The 21614-nt window shown below is 48.9% G+C and overlaps 1 protein-coding gene across 2 annotated transcripts in view; it reads right to left on the bottom strand.

Annotated features, from left to right (window-relative positions):
- The window catches only part of VPS37C (VPS37C subunit of ESCRT-I), a 29583-nt gene extending 7979 nt beyond the window's left edge, over nucleotides 1–21604 (bottom strand). The window contains exons 1-2 of one of the 2 annotated variants that reach the window (XM_082627086.1): nucleotides 21387–21604; nucleotides 20043–20134 (exon numbers count right to left, since the gene is read on the bottom strand). The gene's annotated coding sequence lies outside the window, so the exon portion shown is untranslated. The remainder of the gene's footprint in view (nucleotides 1–20042; nucleotides 20135–21386) is intronic. The other variant, XM_082627085.1, reaches the window with a different exon arrangement.
- Nucleotides 21605–21614: the final 10 nt, after the last annotated feature.

Raw genomic sequence — 21614 nt, 5'->3', positions numbered from 1 at the left:
AAGCTGCTCCTCCACCCAAACCATGAACAGCAGGCTACACGGAGGCAGTGGGCAGTCAGAGGCAAAACCAAGATTCCTGGCGGTGCCAGATAAAGTTCCCCAAGGAGCAGACAGGAAAGGCAGGAGGAGGGAGGCTGACAGCCAGGGACACAGACTAAACTTGGCCTAAGGCCGCCTGTGAGCCCTGATGCCAGCACACACTCTGGGAGGTGTCCATTTCTGCCTGAACCCTAAATACACCCACCCTCCACATGGGGGCTTTGCTGGCTTTAACATCACAGGCTCAGGAGCCTCCCTGCTGGTTATGTTTAGCGTGCACCAAACCACCTTGGGTTTCCCTCAAGCATTCTCTGCAACAGCCATCCACTCCACGTGCCACAAAAACAGACTGTCAGGACTTCCCTGGTGGTGCAGTGGTTAAGAATCCGCCTGCCAACGCAGGGGACACAGGTTCGAACCCTGGTCCAGGAAGATCCCACATGCCACGGAGCAACTAAGCCCGTGCGCCACAACTACTGAGCCTGCGCTCTAGAGCCCGCGAGCCACAACTACTGAAGCCTGCATGCCTAGAGCCCGTGCTCCGCAACAAGAGAAGCCACCGCAATGAGAAGCCCGTACACCGCAATGAAGAGTAGCCCCCACCCGCCACAACTAGAGAAAGGCCCGCACGCAGCGATGAAGACCTGATGCAGCCAAAAATAAATAAATAAATTTATTAAGACAAACAAACAAACAGTCACGTGCATGCCCTCGTCAGAGAAGGACAAAAAAATCACCACCAAGTTGGCCCTACAGCCACCAGAAGGAAAAGAAATCGACCGACCTGAATGGGACGCCTGCTTTGACAGAAGACCTGGTTTCAGCGGTCCTCTCCCTGTCGCTCTGCCCAGAGGAACATCGATTGATGTCTGTGTGACACAGAGGTCACAACCAGGCCCCAGGACGGAGCCCCAGCGAGAAGAGGAAGCACCAGGACTCGCTTCCCTTCTGCTGACAGGATCCTCTCCTTTCATCTGTTTTTATCTTTTCTAGACATGCGTCTTATAGTCCTCATTTCTCATTACAGAGGCTCTGTCAATCTTCCGAAGATGCCAACACTACAGAAACCCAGAGCCCCCCAGCCCTGGCGCCAGGGCTCAGCGGGAGTGACGACTGGGCCGAGGGGCCCCGTGGAATCGAGGCCCAGGGTTATGGCTGTGCAGCCAGAGGTGAGCTCCAGGCCTGCCTCCTCGTCTGGACTAGTAAGGGAAGGCATCTCCCAGGGCGGCAGAAGATGAAGGAGAAACCAATAAACAGAGACCACAGGACCCCATTTGTCAGGAAGACCCGGGTTTACCCCTCATGTCCCGGTGTAGCTATAAAAGGTGCCCCTTTTCACGATCAAAAGTGTCCCAGGACTTCCCTGGCGGTCCAGTGGTTAAGACTCCTCGCTTCCACTGCTGGGGGTGTGAGTTCAATCCCTGGTTGGGGAACTAAGATCTCACCTACCGCACGGCATGGCCAAAAAAAAAAAAAAAAAAGTGTCCCGGTTTAGACAACAAATTCCATGGTCACCCTACTGATAAAGAGCTACCCAAACAGGGTCACCCCCACTTTCTGTTACCTACTGAGGGTTGAATGTTGCCCCCCAACCTCCAAGACAAGGAATGCCAAGCTTCGATGGGCACCTAAACCTGGGGGGACACTTGCTGAGAATGCAGGTGCCCCAGCCCCACCCTCAGAGCCCTGTGTCATAGGCCAGAGTCGGGCCCAGAAATCCAGAAGCTCTCCAAGAGATGCTGATGCAGCTGATCCGGGGCCGGATTCTGCGAAAGATGACAGCTCGTTGCTAGTCAGGTGAAACGGAGGCCACTGGTTACTGAGCCTCACAGCGTGAGTTTTACACGCGCTGTGTCTCCTACTCCTGCAAGGGGGCAGCACTGTCCCACTGGCAGGTGGGGATCAGAAAGGTTACAAATGGCGGAGTCAAAATTCTGCACTCTGTCTACACCTCACTCTGCTGCTCCCAAAACCCTTGGGCTAAAGGTTGGGGCAGAGGCACAGCAGACCGCAGGGGCCTGGGGAAGGAGCAGAAATGGGGAGGCCCACCCTATTACACTGCAAACCCAGTGAGTCCACCACGAGTTGGACACGCAAGAGGAACGGAGAAACATTCTGAAGATCTGGAACGTCAGGGGCCTGGACTCGATCAGACTCACCTCATCTGAGTCCTGGGCCCTGCCACTTGCCATTGTGGGGCCCTGCACAGTGGACCCACCCTGAGCCTCAGGCTCCTCATCTGTAAAATGGGTTCATGCCACGGTCAACACAGGCAAAGCTCTGGCCAGCATGAGGCCTGGCCTAGAACAAATGCTGGCAAAAGGCTCCAACACCACAGAAGTCACTGATTTGTTACTGAGGCCTCCAACACAGCCCAAACTTGCTGGGCCTCAACGGCACCCATCCTGGCTCCACCCAGAGTGGGATCTGCCACAGAAGGGTGTCTGCTCCTTCCCACAGTCAGGGCTGAGCACAGAGATACCCCTGGACTGAGGATGGAAGCTCCAGGGTGGGCAGCTGGCTGGCCGCACACAAACGGCACCGTCAGCAGTGCCATCCGCGGGGGCCCTGGGAGGTCCAGATGTGCCCACCACACACCCAGTGGGAGAGCCCCACGTAGAGCCGCAGTTCCCCAGGACGGGCCCCAGCTCTCCCCAACCACTTACCACATCCACGCTCGATGAGACCACCTTTAAGGCAGCGTAGCCTCAAAAGCCAATGGCACACCTCTTGGTCTCAGGACACCTTTCACTCCTAACATTACGGAGGACCCCGAAGAGTTTTCATTTCTGTGGAGTTTAGCTATTGATACATGTATCGAAATTAGAAGTGAGAGAGTTTTAAAACACAATACGAAAGCACACACACTAGCCATCAGAAGGATGGATGTCATGTCGTGAACCCTCTGAAAACTCCCCGGTGTACTCACTTGAGAAAGAGAGTAAAAAGGAAAAAACGTCTTAGGTTGTGGAAACTGTTCTGACCTCATAGGTGGCCAGACAGGGTCTCAGAGATAACCCCCCCAGGGGTCCCTGGAACACACTTTGAGAACCACTGGCCTAGATGTTAGGAGAATGGACTCTGGAGCCAGACTGCCTGGATTTGAAGCCTGGTTCTGCCACTCACTAGGTGTGTTATTTAATCTGTTTGTGCCTCAGTTTCTCCACCTGTAAAACGGCAGTACCTGGAACGTAGTGAGCACTACGTAGGTCTTTGCCGTTACCAGGACCCTCAAACCCACGTTACACCGTGAGTCTCGCTATTATCCAACCTCACAGACGAGGCTCTGAGAGGTGCCCAAGGTCACCAGGCCAGGAAGTGGCAGTGCCTTAACTAGTCCAGGAAGCTTCTCACCTTCCTTCCTTCCTTTCTTTCTTTCCGGTTTTATTGAGATATAATTGACACACAGCACTGTATAAGTTTACGGGGTACAGCATAATGATTTGACTTACATACATCATGAAATGATGACCATCCATCATCTCCTACAGATATAAAATTTTAAAAATAGGAAAAAAATTTGTGTGTGTGATGAGAACTCTTAGGATCTTCTCTCAACAACTTTCATATATAACACACAGTGCTAATTATACTTATCATGTTGCCTCCGTAAATTACATTTTTATAAGTAAAAACCTATTAAATTGTTATAAATTATATTTATCATGATCTATTTATCATCCCTAGTACTTACTTATCTTATAATGGGAAGTCTGTGCTTTGTGTCTGCCTTCATCCAATTCCCCCTCCCCCACCCCCCTGCCTCTAGTAACCACGAATCTCTTTTTCTATGAGTTTATTTGTATGTTTGTTTGTTTTTGAATATAGTTGACCTACAACACTGTTAGTCCTATTACACAACACAGTAATTCATTTCCGTGCATTTCAAAAAGATCAACAGGGTAAGTCTAGTTACACTCAGTCACCATACAAAGATGCTACTTAGTTATTGACTATATTCCCCACACTGTACATCTTATACTCGTTGACTCATTTATTTTGCAACTGCAAGTCTGTACCTCTTAGTCTCCCTCACCTATGTCTCTCCTCCCTGCAACACACCCCCGCCTCTGGTAAACCACCTGTTTGTTCTCCGTATCTATGTCTCTGTTTCTGTTTTGCTATGCTTGTTCATTTGTTTTTTAGATTCCGCACGTAAGTGAAATCATACAGTACTTGTCTTTCTCTGCCTGACTTAGTTCACTCAGCATAATAATTTAATTTAATTTTTAGTGACGTTTTCCTCTTTACTGAGCTACCTGTGTCCAGCTAGCCTAGCATCTGTCATCCTCTTGCCCCCTCCTCTCTGAGGGCACTCAGGTGGGTGTAGCCTCTTCTGACAGAGGAAAAGCAGAGACCCCGGAGAGGAAGGGATTTGTCAACGAGTCCCTGCAGAGGCAGGATGAGAATCGGGGGCTCAATCCCCCTGTGCCGTTTCTACCGAGTCTCCGCCAGGACCCCACACGCACTACCCTTCGGGTGCCTACGGCCTGACATTGAGCGCCACCAGGTGAGGCCACCACAGTGTCCAGGCTGACCAGCAGAACGTGGGGGCTACAGTCTGGAGAGGACAACCCAAGCTCGGCCACCCGCACGGGGAGATCCATACGACGAGCACACCTGCCACAACGTCAGGCTTCGAGCAGACCAGGAGAGCCGCGCTGCATGCCGGCCGAGGCGGGGAGAGGCCGAGGGCGTCTATGCTGGGCCTCTCAGCCCAGAAGGCCCAGGGAGCTCATCTGACTGCACAGGAGGTGCTGATGTAGGACCCACCCTGCAGCCCCCTGAGGGGCCTGGCTTCCCTGACGGGCTTGCCTTCACAAGTCATCCCCCCCCCAAAGGGAAATGTTTTGATTAAAGTCACCAAAACAAAGCCTTTATAAAACTTTCAAGTATTGTACAACATACTGAACTGTTGTACTAATGGGGCTGACCAAAGGGTAGTACTGATGCCTCTGTGCGTCCGGTGTGCACGTCCACCCTTCTTGACCTTGTAGTGCACGTGGGCGTTCGCAGGTGAGTCTGTGAAGACAAAGCTGCCAAGCCTTCCCCCGGGCCTGAGAGTCCCAGGTCACACGAAGTCCCTGATGTTGCTAAAACCTGTGTGAGGCTGCTGCTGCCACAAGGACAGGGGCAGCGGCAAGGATCTAACTCATCAAAGTCTGGTCATAAGTCACTGTAGATATTTAGCAAGAAAGGAGACTTTCCGGTGTTCAATAAAGAATGGTGGCCAATCAAGAAATAAGCAAGCAAGGGAGCACCCCAGGCGATTCCAGGGTGTGCTGAAGTGTGTGACCCCCTGTACCACTACACACGGCCCCCCGAGAGGCCCTCCCCTCCAACCACCGGCCCAAATGATAACGTTCCTCTGCCAGCTGAAGCCCCACACCTGGTTCTGTTTGATGGCTTTAAACTCCTGGTGGTGGGACTTCCCTGGTGGTCCAGTGGTTAAGAATCGGTCTTGCAATGCAGGGGATGACAGTTCGATCCCTGGTCCGGGAACTAAGATCCCACATGCCGCGGGACAACTAAGCCCGTGCACCACAATGAAAGATCCCACGAGCCGCAACGAAGACCCCACACAGCCAAAAAATAAATAAATACATAAATATTTTTTTAAAAAAGAAAGAAAGAAAGAAAAGAAATGAACTGTTGCTTAGAAAAAAATTAACTCCTCGTGGCAAAAATCCCTGAAACATCTATCTACCTGGTGATCTGGATAATCACGTCTTTTAGACAGCGAGAACTCACCCCAAACGGGCAAGGAACGAAACCCACAGCTCCCCTAATTAGACCACGATCTCCCTGGATCAGGCCCCCTGGCCAGGGAAGAGGATTCCATTCTGCTGGTATGCACCAAAGCCTTGAACCTGGCATTCCTCACCCTTCGGGGATGACTATCTCTGCCATTCCCTGATTGGGAAAGAGGGCTACTCTCAAAATACAGGAAGAAGAAAGACCATCTCAGCCCTCTGGTCATAAAAAGCCTCTCTCCTGTGTCAATTCCCTTTCATTGCAGACTTCAAAGCAGGCCATGCATGTTTGAAATGCCTCAAGAACTTCAGGTATGAAATACCTTCATTTCATGCAGGTCATTAGAATGAACTCTCAAGATCAGCCTGCATATCCCGAAGTCCTCGATACTACTGGAAGCAGACCTCTTCCCATATAGTGAGTTTTCAGGTGAAATGTACTCGGCCATAGTGGGATGTGGGCTGTAGTGCTTTTCTTCTTATTCCACCTTTTCTGGTTTCTAACTCAACATCCCTCTCAATTCTACGATGCCCATTTCACAGCTGGTGAAATTAAGGTAGAGTGGCATGTAACTTGCCTATGGAGACAAGACAAGCCAGAGCTGGGAGCCCTGACCCGGCCCGCTGCTCCTTCCACCAGGCTCTGCCCACCCAGCCGCCTCCACTCACACCACTCCACAAGAGGCTGCTGGCATGTGGAAGAGCCACACGTCCCCATTTCTTCTAGAACAGGTGTGCTCAGGATCCCGCACCCAAATGTGCCCCAATTTTCCTTACTTGTCAAATGGGACCCTGATGGTCCCACAGCTCAAAGCCCTTTGCAAACTCTCCCATTAATTTATATAATCAGCCTAGTAAGTAAAGTGAACACAGGGCATAATCACCCCTACTTCAGAGATGAAATGAAAGCCAGAGACAAACAGTAAGGGTATTGCCCAAGGTCCTATAAACGGCTGTATTGCCCAAGGTCCTACAAACTGTCGGGGCCGAACCACCGGAGGCCAGCGTCCCTTCCCATCTCCGGTATTTTGATTTCACAAACGACACAGGGGAGCGATGAGGGTAGAGTTTCGTTATAAGGTCATCCAAGATGCAGAGATGACAAGCCCGTGCAAGTCACCGATCACCTGGGCCCTCCTCGGCGCCTGCCTCCCGGGTGCAGCTGGCTCACATCTGTGCCCGCTGAAAACACCTCAGGCCCGAGGAGCGGGCAAGTCCCATCTTACGAGATTCATCACAGCACCGTCCACCCCTGGAAGGTACCGGTGCCTTTCTTTCAGAAGTCCACGGACATCACCTGATCCTGGGTCACCCAAGGATGAGGCCTGAGGCTGAGCGCAACAAGCACTTCTCATAGTTTGAAAAACAGGTTGGGGGGCTGGGGGCGGTGAGAACAGGACAATATTCTGCCCAAGGCCCAGAAAGCAGGTGCCCCCAAAGTCTGGGCATCTGTTGCCGTCAGTGTCCTGCTTCTGGATCATCCAAGGTGGCAGAAAAAATCCAAACCAGAGCCTCTCAAAGTGGCCACGACCACCAGGGATGCCACCAGGTACAGAGGACTGGGGGGTTACTGCGAAGCTATTTAGGGGCACAGAGTCCATACACTTTTGTTTCTGGAGGCCTGACAAGTCCAACGACCTCAGCCCTGGGCACTCAGGCCCTGAGCTGGATCCCCTCCCAGTTACCACGGTGCCCAGGTTACCACACCTTCTCGGGTGGTACCCGGGGTCTGCCCCAGGGGAGAAGAGTTCAAGTGAGGAGAGGCAAGCCCCTTGAAGGCAAGGAGAATTCTCGTTCACCTTTGTATTTCCAGGGCCCGGCAGAGGCCGGCACACAGACAGTGCAGGGTAATGCTTGCAGAAAAACAGCCAGAGGCAGGGAGAAAACCAGGCAGTCAGCTGGTGGGCGAGACACAGGGATATGAGGACGGGGTTGCTTCTACTGTTCCAGCCTTCATTCATTTCTTCCTGCTTCACTGAATAAACATTTAATGAGCAATTACTATATACCAAGAACAGGGCAAGGCCCCAGATAAAGGGAGGAAGGATAAATAGGAGCAGAGGGATGGAAATAAATATCTACTGCCTTCTTACAATGTGCCAGATGCAGCCTTATGTAAACACTGATGCTATAGGAACCCAGTTTGGTTTTAAAAAATGAAACACTTCACAACAAATCATGGTGAATCCAGGTGAGAGCAGAGTGAGAAGTGGGGAGGCGGTCAGCTCTGAGGGCTGGGGGCGTGAGAAGCCCACAGGTCCTCGTCACTGGAGCCATTCGTGCTGGGACAGGAATCAGAAGGTCGGGGGCAGGCGACAGCCGGGCCGTCGTGGGAGCTACTGCAGATGCTCAAGGCCATAGACGGGGTGAGGAGGGCTGAGAAGGGAAGGCAGCTGCACGGCATGCACAGGTATAGAGACAGCAGCTCTTTGCGGGGCGACACCACCCACTCTAAGGAGATGAGACCGGGAGGAGGTGGGAAACGAGCAGGTGTGAATCTGCATTCCCTCCACCAAGAAGAGAAAATGCATCACCGTTTCCTCACTAACAACCCCTGGGGAAAAAACTTTCTTTTCTTTTCTTTTTTTTATTAATTTTTACTGGCGTATAGTTGCTTTACAATGTTGTTAGTTTCTGCTGTACAGCAAAGCGAATCAGTTATACATAGACACATATCCCCTCTTTTTTAGATTTCCTTCCCATTTCTTTTTCTTTTCCTTTTCTTCTTTCTCTTCTTTCTTTTCTTTCTTCCTTCCTTCCTACCTTTCTTTTGTCTCCTCTGCAGCTTTCACCTCCACAGAGGTCACAAACCCAGATGCCTACACAGGCCAGGCAGGCATGTCAGACACCGTGTCTCCTGAAAGCACAGGCTCCAGCCCAGCTCAGGCACCTCCTGCAGGTAGGAGGGTGGGTCCAGCGTTGCCAGACCCGCCGGGTCTCCAAAAGAGGCTAGAAATCCAGATCACTGTGACATCGCCCCACTTTTAAATTTCAGTAACCAATTCAAAGTTGTAACAAACACAGGGTGGGCTGTGCTTTGTCACCTGAAATCAACACCATACCCTCCATGAGAGACACATGTGAGGAGGAGAGATTCTACAGGAGGGGTGGGGGCAGGGGAGAGGGGAGGTGACAGACATTTCTCAGGTGTCCTGGAGCCCACCTTCTGTCACAGAGCACTGTGCGGGGGTTGACATAGCTAGAGCAGCGCCAGCCAGAACCAAGGAGGCAGTTTCCAGGTGCAGCCCCTGGGCCTTGGGAAGCCACACACCACTGGGAGGGGACGCAAAGTCTCCAGCCACTGGCCCCTGCTGCTTGCGTCTCTTGGCCTCGACTTCTTTCCACTACTCTATCTTGACGAAATCGAGCTCCACATACCTCGGACACGACGAACACGATCTAGTGGAAGATAGTGAGGCCCAGAGGCGACTACACTACCCCTAGTGGATCCAGGCCAGAGCGGTGCCATTCCTTACCCGCTCCCCGAGGGGGAGGCTGCAGAATGTCCCGGTGGGGAGAGGATGCTGGCGAGCGCTCACCTCAGGATAGCCCCCAAGATCTGAACTCAACAGGTGGAAAAGAAAGCAAGGTACTGATGTCTCTTGCTCAACAGGGATCTATCCCGGGACTGTTCAGCTCAACAACAAACAGTTTCAACTGATACCAGATCCTATGCAAGGATAAACTCAGAAAAAAAAAAAAAAAGAAAAAAGAAAGTCAAGACTGAAAGCAAAACTCAGCATTTTCTAAGTGTGAGGGTGCTCAGATCAGAGTTAAGGTGTGCCAGTCGTACAGATGCCTTGCAGTGCCCCTTGTCCCTTGCTTCTGCCTAAACAATTAGTGCCAGCTCTCTCCTGGCTGGGCGCAGAGTAGAAACGCACAGAATTTGAGGACTGACGCCCTGGGTTTGCGTTTTGGCTCCTCAGCTTTTTAGCTGTGTGACCTTGATCAAGTCCCTTAACTTCAGTTTCCTCATCGGGAAAATGGGCACCATGATTATAATCCCACCTTGGGGATCGCATGTGTGCCTGGGACGAGCAAACGGCCCTGAGAGAGCTCTGCAAGCTCCTGCGCCCTAAACAAGTATTAATTTATTCTGCCTCCTGGAGGGGGGGCGCAATCCGATGATTAGAGGTGACTCCTGACACCCCCGGGGCTCAATATCGAGTCAAGCAAAATGACCGCTACCACTGAACCATGACACAGAACTGTGACCGAGCCAGGCGCTTCCGTTCTCCTGACTCTGCCAGGAGCCAAAGCACCGGCTCCAATTACTCCCCTCCTCTCCGTTACCAGCCAACCTTTCCTTGCCAGCTACTTCAAGCCTGAAATCACACTGCAAGGAGAGTTGCAAAGGCCTCTGGTTTCTTGTAAGTTTCCCACATCTCCCTATGGTAGCATAAGAAGCTGTTACCATAGCAACCTGCACAGTTCAATCTGCACATGTTATACGGAACTGGCCCCATCCCACCCCTCTTGTCAGAAACACCTGTGGTTGCCTCAGAAACCTTTCTAAGCCTGCTGCTTAATGAGGAAATACGTGTTGACCTGATCTATTTTTCTTTTCTCAGGATGATTCCAGCCACGCGATCAAGTAACCAGGCCTTCAGTCACCTAACTTCCCACAGGAGTTGCTAAAAGCAAGCCAACCATCATGCGCTTCTCACCTGGCCCAAAACACCGTCGAATTAACCTGCCCCAACCATCTGAAAAGTTGGTGTGTATGCTCCAGAAGGGAGACTTCTTTAGTTTTCATTCTTTCTAAGGAATTTCTGGGGTTGGGATTGGAGTCGGAGCCCTCTCCATAGCCCCCAGTGCTGAACAGTTAAGACAGTGTGAAAAGCAGTGGAAAGAGTTCAGGGCTTGAGAGCCCAATATTCTGGATTCAAACCCCAGCATGACCTTTTACTGGCTACATGACCTTGGGCAAGTTATTCAGCCTCCTAATTCTGCTTCTTATTGGTAGAATGGGACTAACTCTACCAACCTCATGGGCAGGTTATGAGGACTTAACAAGAAATAAACATGAGACCTTCTGGAGGTGCTAGGAAAACCACCAAGCAAACGCTAGGTAGCATCAATTCTTACATTCTCACACCTTTTTAAAACTTATTGTTGTAAAATGCTGCCTGACAACCCTGCCAGGCACCCAGTTAGGCTCGTGGGGGAGGACTCTGAAAGAACAGGTCCCAGAGGGAAGCAAACAGTGTGGCTTTCTGAAACGGGCTCCAGACCAATCTGAACAAAAGTCCACAAATATAAAGGGGGCCCATCTACGGGAGGGATGTACAATCTCTCAGGACAAGGTTTTTGGAAGGAAAGTATCATCTTTACATTGATATTTACATGAGCGAATCCTCCTCGAGTTCATCTGACACCTCTTTTCCCAGAGGCAGGCCCCCAAGTGAGAAGACCCAGGAATGATGAGCTGTTTACTGGGCCAAGTGCAGGGGGCACTCTCATCACCTTTTTTCTCCTCAAACTAGACTCCCCTCCCAATCTCCACTCCCATCAGCACCCTCAAGCTTCTCACCCTAACTTCTAACTCTCCAGGCCATCTTCCTCACCTCTGACGTCCACCACCAGGTTTTATCTAGTCGTTGTTCCAATGTCTTTTAGGTGCATCCATCCCGGCCCTTCCACAAACTCCAAGTGGATCTTCCCACCTCTAATACGCCAGGCACCTCTGGATTCATTTCTTTTTAAAACACTGCTTCCAACTCCCTCCAACCTTCCCCGAAGCTAGCCATCTCTTCCCTCCCTCCCTCCCTCTTCTGCTTATCTCCCCGCACCCTGACCCTCCAGCTGGGAGCCATCTAAGCACAGCCTGCCATGCTGTCAGGACGTGCCGCCGCCATCCTCTTTTCCCACTTGCCTGGTGTGCCCACTCCTGTTATTTTCCGAAACTTTTTCACACCCCCAGCGCACGGAACAGATCACAGAGGCCAAGCTCTGGGCGAAGGGGTAGGGGAGAGCCCTACTCTCCCAGCTCGGTCTCCCCCTTGACCTCAAGGGGGCCCCCGAGGCACCTTGCCAGAAGGCAGCTGGAAAACCACTGCCCTAACCCCTCAGCTCTGCAAATCCCAACGCTCCCCCCGCCCCACCCCCTGCCCAAGCCCCCCTCGTCCAGCAGCGATGCCTCACCAGCAGGGCAAAGAGGGAGGGAAGGAGGGCTCTGCGCAGTAAATGCTACGTGTACTCACAGAGCACAGGGCAGGACGAGTCTTTGGGAGACGAAGCAAGAAAGGGCAGAGTCAGCTTACTTAATCTCTCCATACATCGGTCTCTTCAGTAACAGAGGACTTTTATAAGGACGAAAAGAGTTAGTGCCCAGGAAGTCTAACGCCCGGCTCTCAGGCTGGGCTCAATAAAGGGTCATGATTCTCATCACCGTGGCTAAGCTCACACACTCAGCCCATTCCTACCTCTGCAACTCAAGCCCTTCCCACGTGGACACTAAGGAGAGAAAACTTAAGATTCCTCCAGAGACCACATCAGTCAACAGAGCGACGGAACTCAGATGGCTGGATATAACTCTGGTCAACAGCATTCAGCTTCAATCAAGACGACGGCCAAGAAACAGGTCATCTAACAAGCAGCCTGTTCCTGAAACTTCCTGACAGTAAAACACAACCCAGCCACTTAGAGAAGCATCCTCATTGTCTGGTTCCTGGCTCTGACTTGAAAAGAAAACCATCCTAAGCTTCTTCCCACTGAACTTCCATCCGTTTCTCCTCCATCCCAACTGTTGAGATGACTCAGAAGGGATCTCACACTGCAGCTGTCAGTCCTTCACCCGACCCCACACTTTCTAATCTGCAGATCAAGCTGACCAAATAGGTTCAACCATCCTTAAGGAAGGATCAAGATTAAGGTCAAGCCAAAGACACGCTCAGGACAAATAACAGGAGTCTGTACGGGGTCACTCAAGCGTGTCTGTTCAAAGTCCGAGATGATGAGACTCTATTTTCTCGCGGATCTGGGGCCATCCTAGGCTAGTATAAAGTGGGGCAGCTCCGGACCCTACCCCTGCCAGCGATGTCTGACCCTATGAACTTCTGGCTCCAGCAGAGGCAGGCAGGTGTGTTGGGGGCAACAGTGTAGCCACAGAAAAAGAGAAACCAGGCCTGAGCCTCCTCAAATCTACTCTGGACTCAGGCAGGAATCTATACAAAGGCTATCGTCAGACAGGTTAGAGGTGGCAATGCCGGACCAGCGGCCGCACTCAGCTCTGGACTCGTTTCCACCCTGGTGCAGAACGTCCACCACAAGCCAGCCTCCCCAGCAGCTGCCTGCCTGGTTCTCGCAGACTCAGCCCTCTCCAGCCCTCTTCCACATCCCCCAGTAATCTCCAGAGAACGCAGTCGATCAGAGCTCTTGCACCCTGCTGAAAACTTTTTTTTTTTAAACCCAGTGTTTGGGACTTCCCTGGCAGTCCAGTGGTTAAGAATCCACCTTCCAATGCAGGGGACACGGGTTCAATTCCTGGTCGGGGAACTAAGATCCCACATGCCGCCGGGCAACCAAGCCCACACACTGCAACTGAGCTCACATGCCTCAACTACAGAGCCTATGTGCTCTGGAGCCCACGCACCACAACTAAAGAGGAGCCCGCGCGCCCCAACGAAGAGCCCATGCCACAACGAAAGATCCCGCGTGCTGCAACTAAGACCTGATGAAGCAAAACAAACAAACAAACAAACAAACAAACAACCAGTGTTTAGGATCATGTTCAAAATCTTGTGCTCCTTGGTTTGGCCTACAAGGCCCTGCACCGGCAGACCCCGAGCCTCTCCTTCCAGCGAGACCTCCCTCCTCTCCCCCATAGGCTGCGGGCTTCATCCTGACTCTCTGTTCTACCTATTTCCAGAACAAACAACATGCTTTCAATCACCCGACAAATATTCCACATCTATAAAGATCAATACAGCAAGGACCCTGCCCTCTGGGAGTTCCCAGCTCTGCTGCCCTGCCTTTGCTCTTACAATTCCCTCTGCCTGAAATTTCTTTCCTACACCTTCTCTAGTTTGAAAATGCCTGCTGATCCTTCACTGTCAGCTCTCTGGGAAGCATTCCTTGCTCCTTCTCCCAAAGACTTCGTCCTGCCCTCCCACTGTACCCTGTAAGTACCACGCAGAAATTACTACGTAGGAATCAGCATGTTTCTCCAGCAAGACTGGGAGCTCCCCAAGGGCCCAGTGCACGGCTCACTCATGTCTGCATCCCAGCACCGAGGTCAATGCCTAGCACACACAAGGTGCTCAGCAAGTGCTGACTGCACAGGAACCTCCACTTTTTGGCAAACTTAGAGGAACAGGGACCAGATTTACTCTCCTGCCTCAAACAACTACAAATGAGAAAAGATAAATGAAACAACCGTTTTCAGACATTGGATATCTGGCAGCAGAGGATGGATTCCTGGGTGGGAGCGGGGGACGGGAGCAGGGAGCAAATGACGTGAGCTCTACAATTGCCCCAACTTACTGTCTAGAGAGAGTTTTCAGGCCATGGCACAGGGAGTGGGTACCCAGGCAGAGCCTGACAGTCTCCCCAAGTTGGGAAGAGAGAGTTGGGAATCTAGGGAGGCCACGGTAGCCAGAGTTCACAGGGTCAAATACCAGAGAGGAGAGAGCTACACCGTGAACTCTGGAAATCTGCAGGGGGTCCCCCTCCAGTTTTCTGCTGAGTGTTTACAGTACTGGTCAGGATTAGAGGGAACAATCCTTGGGCCTCAAACTGAGCCAAGACTAATCTGTGTCCCCACTCACCAGAGTGGAAATACCTCCTAACTCACAGGACATCAGTAGAGCACTGAAAAGGGTAGTGCTTTGGTAGTGGGTAAAATTAACCCTAGTCTAAAGGCTGGTCTGGTCCCAGCTAACAAAGCTTAACAGTGAGGCATCAAAGGATCAAACTGTTTCCAAGTAACTTAAGAGTGTCCCAAAACAATGCCAAGAATATTTATAAAAATGCAAAAATATTCAGCACCCAACAGGGTAAAATTCGCAACATCTGACATCCAATCAAAAATTACCAGACATACGAAGAAGAAAATACGATCCATAATGAGGAAAAAAATCAATCAGTAAAACAGACTCAAAAATACAGATAACAAAATTAGCAGACAAGGACACTAAAATGGTTACTACAACCATATTTCATATATTCAAGATGCTAAAGAAGATTGAGAATGTTAAGTTGAGACATGGAAAATATAAAAAAGACCCAAATCAAACTTCTAGAAATGGAAACTACAAATGTCTGAGATAAAAAGTATACCAGATGGAAATAACAACAGATTAGCCACTAAAGAAGAAAAGATCAGTGAACTTAAATAAAGAGCAATAGAAACTATGCAAAACAAACCACAAATTAAAAAAAAAAAAAAGATGGGGGAAAAAATAAATTGAGAATCAGAGAGCTGTCGAACAACTTTAAGCATCCTAAAATACATGTAACTGGAGTCCCCAAAGAAGAAAGAGAGAAGAGAAGAGAGAAAATACCTGACGAATTACTAGCTGAAAAGTTTTCAAATTTGATAAAAGTTTTAAACGCACAGATCCAAAAACTCAATCAACCCAAATACACGAAATATGAAAACTACACCAGGGCACGTCATAATTAAATTGTTTAAAACCAGTAATAAAAGAAAAGTAGCCATAAGGAAAAAAGACACATAAGAAGAGAAGAAAAAAAAAATAAGAACAACAGTGGATTACTCATAGAACAATGTAAGAGAGAAGACAATGGAACCGCATCTTAGAACGCTGAAAGAAAAATAACTGACTTAGAATTCTATATTCAGGAAAAATATCTTTCAAAAACAAAGACAAAATAAAGACTTTCTCAGACATCCAAAAACTAAAAGAATTCACTACCAACAGACCAGCAGGATAAGAAATGTTTTTTAAAAGTCCTCAAGTCAGAAGGAATGTAAAACGAAGTGGAAGTCTGGATCTACAGAGAGGAATAAAGAGCACTGGAAATGATAAACATGTAATATATATTGAAACGTAAATACAAAAGAGCTTTTGCTTTCTTTTTAACCTCGTTACAAAATAATTCACTGTTTACAGTAATAAGGTATTGCGGGATTTATCACACACATAGGAGTGAAACGTGTGTCAACAACAGCATAAAGGCCAGGAGGGGGGGAAGGAGAGTTTACTATTGTTAGTGTAAAGTGCTGTACAAGACCACCTGAGGAGAGACTGTGACAGGTTAAACATGCATACTATGTGGGAGGGAGACGCAAGAGGGAAGAGATATGGGGATGTATGTACATACGTAGCAGATTCACTTTGTTATACAGCAGAAACTAACACACCATTGGAAAGCAATCATACTCCAATAAAGACGTTAAAAAAAACAGAATTCCCCTCCTGCCTGAAGGGATCAAGAATAGCGGCCGATATTATATATCAAATAGATAATTTTAATTAAAAATGCTTTATTGCTAAAAAAATGCTAACCATCATCTGAGCCTTCAGTGAGTCATAATCTTTTGCAGCAGTAACATAAAAAATCACTGATCACAGATCACCATGACAAATATAATAAAAATGGAAAACTTTGAAATATTGCGAGAACTACCGAAATGTGACACACAGACGTGAAGTGAGTGAGCAAATGCTGTTGGAAAAGTGGTGCCAACAGATTTGTTTGATGTGGGATTGCCACAGACCTCTAATTTATTTTTTTAAAAAAACCCACAGTATCTGCAAAGCACAATAAAGTGAAGCACAATAAAGTGAAGAAACAAAAAAAGATGCGCGCTACAAATCTTAAAGCAACCACTCTTTTTCTTTTCTTTTTATTTATTTTTCTTTTTGGCTGCATCACACAGCTTGCCAGATCTTAGTTCCCCATCCAGGGACTGAACCCGAGTCACGGCAGTGAAAGTGCCGAGTCCTAACCACTGGACCGCCAGGGAATTCCCAAGCAACCACTTTAAAAAAAAAAAAAAAAAAAAACAGTTACAGTTACAGCTAATAAACTAATGGAACAAATGGAATCATAAAAACTGCTCAGTCCCAGGGAGGTCAGGAAAAAAGGGACATGGGAAGAAAGAACATGGAACAGATTGAAAACAAGCAGCAAGATGATAAAGTTAAACCCAGCTAGAGTCGTTAACCCTTCAGACGCAAACCTGGGTAGGAGACGTAACCTGGGCTCCGGACGCAAGCAGATCCCCCATACGCTGTGCTCTAGAGCAGAGATGGATCCCACCAGGGCCCAGCGCCCAGCACCCCATGTGTCTCAGATTCAAGGCCTGCCCCTCAGTCAACTGCACCCCACCGAGGAACCTCTGACAGGATGTCTACCCAACAAGTAGACTCAGAGCACATCTTGGACTCAGAGCACAGCTGTCAGAGGGAATTGCAAGGGAAACAGCCCAAGTGACATGCTCATGTTAAATTAAAACATATTATCTGGAGCAAGACAGTGGAGTATAAGGACCTTGAGAGTTAAACCCAACTACACTAATAATCACATTAAATGTAAATGGTCTAAACATCCCAATTAAAAGGCAGAATTTTTTTTTTTTTTTTTTTTTTTTTTGCGGTACACAGGCCTCTCACTGTTGTGGCCTCTCCCATTGTGGAGCACAGGCTCCGGACGCGCAGGCTCAGCGGCCATGGCTCACGGGGCCCAGCCACTCTGTGGCATGTGGGATCCTCCCGGACCGGGGCATGAACCCATGTCCCCTGCATCGGCAGGTGGACTCTCAACCACTGCGCCACCAGGGAAGCCCAAAAGGCAGAATTTTTAAGACTGGATTTCACAAAATGCAAAACTCATCTATATGCTGCCTACAAGAAACCCACTTTAAAAATAAAGACACAAATAGTCCAAAAGTAAAAAGATGTAAAGAGATATACCACACTAATTTTTTTAAATCCCTATCAATTTTTTTTAACTGTGGTAAAACATACATAAAATTTACCATTTTAAACATTTTAAGTGTACTGTTTTGTGACATTAAATACGTCACACTGTTGTACAACCATCACCACCATCTACCTCCAGAACTTTTTCATTATCCCAGACTGAAACTTCGTACCCATTAAACATTAACTTCCATTCCTCCCTTCCCCCAGCCTTGGGCAACCATCATTCTTCCTGTCTCTATAAATTTAACTACTCTAGGAACCTTATATAAGAGGAATCATGCAATATTTATGCGTTTGTGACTGACTTGTTTCACTTAGCATTATTTCTTCAAGTTTCACCCATGTTGTCAAAAATTTCCTTCCTTTTTAAAGCTGAATAATATTCTATTGTATGCATGTATCACATTTTATTTATCCATTCATCTGTCAGTGGACCCTTGGGTTGCTTCTACCTTTTGGTTATTGTGAATAATGCTGCCAGAAACATTGGTGTACAAATATATGTTTGAGTCTCTGCTTATACTTCTTTAGGGTATATACCCAGAATTGGAATTGCTAGATCATACGGTAATTCTATCTTGAGGAATTGCCATACTGTTTTCCACAGCAGTTGCACACTTTACATTCCCACCAGTAATATAAATAAGGGTTCCAATTTCTCCACATCTTTGCCAATACCTCTGGTGTTTTTGGGGTTTTTTTAACAAGAGTTATTCTAATGGGTGTGAAGTGGTATGTCATTGTCATTTTGGTTCATATTTCCCTAATGACTAGTGATGTTGAGTATCTTCATGTGCTTACTGGCCATCTGTATACCTTCTTTGGAGAAATGTCTATTCAAGTCCTTTGCCTACTTTAATCAGGTTGTTTGTTTTTTCACTGTTGAGTTGTAGGAATTCTTCAAATATTCTGGATATCAATCCATTAGCACTAAATTTTTTTTAAGTTGGATTGGCTATATTAAAACAAGACAAAGTAGATTTCAGAGCAAAGAACACTATCAGGGATTAAAAGGGTCATTTCATGATAAAGGAGGTCAATTCATCAAAAGAACATACACCCCAAAATGTTTATGTATGGAACAGTAAATTAAAACGATTCAAAGCATACAAAGTACATCCTCTGTTTACAAAGAAATTAAATTAGAAATCAATGTTCACTGGACAGAGGAAAAATAAACTAACAGCATAATGCTGACTTTGCCTCTTTCACTACTTCTAACTCTGCCCAGGAGGGAGCAGATAAATTAGCAGTACTTAACAGGTCCTCAATGCTAGGCATAACTGACGTGGGTTATCTGTTTGACTTCCATGGTTCAGTGTTCCCTCTCCTCCCCTGTCTGGCCCATCCTAAGCCCCAGGGACTCCACTTGTCAGCCCCAGCTAAATCACAATAAACAAAGCTGTTTGGTAGTTGCTCAAGCCTTTGACATAAACCAGTGAAAGGGGAGAGAAATGCAGTGGAGGAAACACCTGCTAAATAAACATGCCTTTAAAGCTCCCAAAAGCTCACAGACCTTTGCCTTTACAGAGGTCTCTCTGTCAAGGGGCAACTATCCAGGAATGAACTGGAACCTTCTGAAAACTCCAAACTCTGAGGAGAAACTAAAAGAATTTCCGAACAGAGATCCAATCGGATTAAAACAAGGTCTTTGGGCTTCCCTGGTGGCGCAGTGGTTGAGAGTCCGCCTGCCGATGCAGGGGACACGAGTTCATGCCCCGGTACGGGAAGATCCCACATGCCGCGGAGCGGCTAGGCCCGTGAGCCATGGCCACTGAGCCTGCGCGTCCGGAGCCTGTGCTCTGCAACGGGAGAGGCCACAACAATGAGAGGCCCGCGTACCGCAAAAAAAAACAAAAACAAAAAACAAGGTCTTTGCTGACCTGATTAGGTCAGTCTGGAAAAACCCTACTAGGACTGGCCAACAGTGTTCAAGAGATGATTCATACAGCTAGCTACCCCAATGCCCTTTTAACGGCAGATTAGCAAATTACACAGCAATAAGCAAAAAAATAATAATAAGCCTTAGAAATAATTTCACTTCCAAGCTCAGCAAATCTACAAACTCCTTAAGGCAGTGCTTCCCAAACTTGCCTTACAGTAAGAATCACCCAGTGCAAGTGTTAAAAATACAAACTCCTGGGTCTCTCTCCAGAATCTAAGCAAGAATATCCAGAGGTGAGGCTCTGTATCTCTAACAAGCATCACAGATGATTCTTAACATCCAGCAAATACATTAGCTTGGAAATAGACTGACGGGTTAAAAATCCCAACTTGGCTATTTACTGGCTGTAGCACCCTACCTAACATCTCTACTATCCACTTACTTCATCTGCAAAATGGGCTCATCACCTACCTTGAGTGTTCCCAGAATCCAGTATGTTCACAAAGCCCCCAGAACACTGCCAACAGCATGGCAGCCAAGCAACAAATCAGAGCTTTTGCTACCTTAAAAACAAACAAACAACAACAACAAAACACAGCCATCAGAAGCTGCCCAGATGAAATCTACAAAGAAAAATATTTCTACCCGACAGAAACTACAAAGGCACCAAGCCAGATTTCTCAGATAATCTAGGAAAAAAGCTTTTCTGGACATTATGGCTGCCAAGAACTCTCACTTCAGGGTCCAGTATTTCACTCCAAGTCCTCACTCCCATCCAGAACCAGAGTTCAGGACTGTACAGGGTCGCAGCTTTGGACAATAGCCAAAGAGTCTTTCCTTTCCAAATCCCTTGGTCACCACCACTTCCAGCTCTAGGGCTGACAGTCACAGCCTGACAGTCAGGTGGCAGCACCTTGGGTACAGCAGTAGGAAATGGGACTCCTGGGTAAGAGGCAGGGAGCCAATGAAGAGGGTGGAAAAGGCCTGAGTCAGCAACAGTACTACTGGGATATTGCTGAAGTGAAGGGAAGTGAGTTTTTGAAGTTTCCAGAGCTAAGAGTGGACATTCCCAGGGTGAGTGAGCCCAGACATTGTGTGGCTGAGAAAGCACTGACTAGTCTCAGGGACTGAAACCCTGAGGTGTAGTCAACTCTGCCAGTAACACACACACACACACACACACACACACACACACACATACCACTGCTCTCTAAATTCAGGAGGAACCAGGCACACACTGGAGATTCACAAACACCAATGACCTTTGTACCCAGCAGGCCCATAAATAGGGAGTGGTCAGTGATGCTGGGCAGCCCAAGTCCGGGTCCAGAATAAAGGATAAGAACAGAACCAAAGCTGAAAAACCACCACCTCACTGCCCTGGAGAAAGGGCATAGCCCTTAGAGTTAAAAGACCAGAGCGTCCCTCAGACCCCATTCTGCCGCTGGACTCCCTCTGGCAAGTCAGACCCCATTCTTAGGCTTCTTTCCCCGCCTATACAATGGGCAAACTGGCCCTAACGTCACCAGAAGTGTGACCAGCAGGACGCTCAAGTACGGGGTGCAGGGTGAAAGGTGGCGGTGAGGGGGGGTGCTGGAGGCGCGACCTGCGCAGGGAGCTCGGGCAATGCCTCCCTCCTTCCCGCCCTCCCACTGCGAGGGGAAGGGGCGCCGGCCCTCCGCTGGAGTCACGCGCCCCTCGCGCCCAATCACCAGCCTCTGCCAGGTGAGGCGGGCAGGCGGAGGCGCGCCGCGAGCAACTGCCAGCGCCGCCCCCATCCCCGTCCTCGCCCCTCCCCGGACCCCTCTCACCTACCCCTGCCGCCGCCGTCGCCGCCACCGCCGTCGCGGGTTAAATCGCAGCCGGAGCCCACACTTCCGGGGTCCACGAAGCCCGCCCCCTCCCGCCGGATGTGATCCTCCCTCCAGCGTCCGGGCGCTGGGAGCTGGGCCCAACGCCTCTCGTCCCGCAGCACGTTGTGCGCGCCGGGGGCCTCTGATTCACCCAGACACCGTCCTCCCGTCCCCACCCCCCACACACTCT

Source organism: Mesoplodon mirus, assembly GCF_964341445.2.
Source record: "Mesoplodon mirus genome assembly, chromosome: 7".
Classification (NCBI taxonomy): Eukaryota; Metazoa; Chordata; class Mammalia; order Artiodactyla; family Ziphiidae; genus Mesoplodon; species Mesoplodon mirus.
This window is presented reverse-complemented; position numbering and strand designations above follow the sequence as displayed.